At 34.2% G+C, this 2500-nt stretch overlaps 1 protein-coding gene across 2 annotated transcripts in view; it reads left to right on the top strand.

Annotated features, from left to right (window-relative positions):
- The window catches only part of qless (decaprenyl diphosphate synthase subunit 1 qless), a 70896-nt gene that overhangs the window by 26418 nt on the left and 41978 nt on the right, over nt 1-2500 (top strand). The window lies entirely within an intron of this gene.

Genomic DNA, 2500 nt, shown 5'->3' with positions numbered 1-2500 from the left:
AAAGCTCATGTAAGAGTCAGTGAAGCTAATGTAAGAATTGGGGATCTTATATTAGAATCAATGAAGCTTATGTAAGAATCAGTAAATCTAATTTTAGTCAGTGAAGATTATGATGAAATCAGTGTTAGAATCTGTAAATGTTTATGTAAGAATCAGCAAAGTTTAGGTAAGAATCGGTAAAGCTTATGTAAGTCAGTAAAGCTAATGTAAGAATGAGTGGAGCTTATGTAAGAATCAGTAAAGCTTATGTATTGTCGGGAAAACTTGCGTAAGAATTGGTAGTTTTAAGAATCGGGGAAAGTTGCGTAAGAATCAATAAAGTTTTAAGAATATGTGAAACATCTATAATAACCAGTAGAGAATCATTGTGGAGGATCTTAGTCTGTTTGATATTATATAACTTTTTGAGAGTTATGAAAATTTCTCGAATTTATGAAAGTCAAAATTGTAAATGTATTAAGGGATTGTTGAACCAACCTCTCATTATGGAAGTGAAGTGGAGAGGATGAATGTGATTGATACAATGAAATATAATATTATAATTTATTATAACTACTTGTTAGGCTACAACCCTAATTGGAAAAGCAGGATGTTATAAGCCCAAGAGCTCCTGCAGGGAAAGTAGCTCAACGATGAAAGGAAATAAACTATAAGAGACTCCATGAACAATTGCAATAAAGTATTATAAGAATAGTAACAAGATTGAGTATAATATGTAGGAAGTATGGAGTAATTTAAGTTAGCGCGGAGTGTCAGGAGGTTAAAAGGCCAGGTAGACATGGATAGGAGTTGATAGATGGCGTGAAATAGACAATTGTATAGAATTGGATTATCTACAAAGTGGTTGGAGTGTTTGCTAAATGGAAACGATTTTGTGGAGTGAGAGCTTAGACGCAGTACTGATGAGCTTCCTTGTGTATTAAGGAGCTCATATGGTGGAAGTTTGCTGCACCCTGTCTTGATCAAATTTTAATATTTTGAATAGGAATAAGGGTTAGAAATTGTTATCTTTCTTCTGCAAGAAAAAGCTGTGTAGTGTATGTAAAACTGTTGTATAAATTATTATATACCGACCTTTGATTTCGATGAGAGAGAGAGAGAGAGAGAGAGAGGAGAGAGAGAGAGAGAGAGAGAGAGAGCTTTGTCTGTTTAATCTGTATTGAAAATGCATACTCATAGCAGGCCTCTTAGTATTAAATTTTGATTGGACTATTCTATCAGAACATTAAATGCAATTGGCAGCGAATTCCGAATTAATTTTAACACACTGATTACTTCTTTATTATTATTATTATTATTATTATTATTATTATTATTATTATTATTATTATTATTATTATTATTATTATTATTATTATTACTTGCTAAGCTACAACCCTAGTTGGAAAAACAGGATGCTATAACCTAGGGGCCCCAAAATGGAAAATAGCCCAGTGAGGAAAGGGAACAAGGAAAAATAAAATATTTTAAGAACAGTAACAACATTAACAGAAATGTTTTCTATATAAAACTAAAAAACTTAAGAAAATAAGAGGAACAGAATTAAGATAGAATAGCTCGATATATTTTTTTCAAATATCGCTACGCCCAAGATGGAAAGTATTAGAAATCGCTCTCTCTCTCTCTCTCTCTCTCTCTCTCTCTCTCTCTCTCTCTCTCTCTCTCTCTCTCTCTCTCTCAGCGGTATGACTGAGGGACATGTGGCTTTTCTCTTCCGTGATTCTGTGAGATGCAGCTTGGGTGGAAAGCTGAGCCGGGAGATCATCTCGTGTTGGAAGTGGGTCACCTTGATAAAAAAAAAGAACAAAAATGTGGAAACACAAAAACTGTCCAAAAAAAACGCCAGTAGAAGCTGGAAAGCTTATTTAAGGCTTTAACACAGTTTTTTGGGGTTTTCTTTTTAACAGTATTTATACACAGCTATCACCAATTAACCGATTCGCTGTAGTGTACCGTGATAAAAAAAAAAACACAAAAACTGTCCAAAAAAAAAAGTCAGTTGAAGCTGGCAAGTTTTGTTAAGGTTTTAACACATATTTGGTTTTTTTAACCACGGCATTTATACACAGCTACCACCAATTAACCGATTTGCTGTAGTGTACGTGATAGAAAAAACTCAAAAACTGTCCAAAACATGCCAGTTGAGGCTGGAAAGCTTTGTTATGGCTTTAACACATTTTTTTTTAACACGGCATTTATACACAGCTACCACCAATTAACCGATTTGCTGTAGTGTACCGTGATAGAAAAAACTCAAAAACTGTCCAAAACATGCCAGTTGAGGCTGGAAAGCTTTGTTATGGCTTTAACACATTTTTTTTAACACGGCATTTATACACAGCTACCACCAATTAACCGATTTGCTGTAGTGTACCGTGATAGAAAAAACTCAAAACTGTCCAAAACACGCCAGTTGAGGCTGGGAAAGCTTTGTTAAGGCTTTAACACATTTTTTAACACAGCATTTATACACAGCTACCACCAATTAACCGATTTGCTA

Source organism: Palaemon carinicauda, chromosome 41 (genome assembly GCF_036898095.1).
Source record: "Palaemon carinicauda isolate YSFRI2023 chromosome 41, ASM3689809v2, whole genome shotgun sequence".
Taxonomy (NCBI): Eukaryota; Metazoa; Arthropoda; class Malacostraca; order Decapoda; family Palaemonidae; genus Palaemon; species Palaemon carinicauda.
This window is presented reverse-complemented; position numbering and strand designations above follow the sequence as displayed.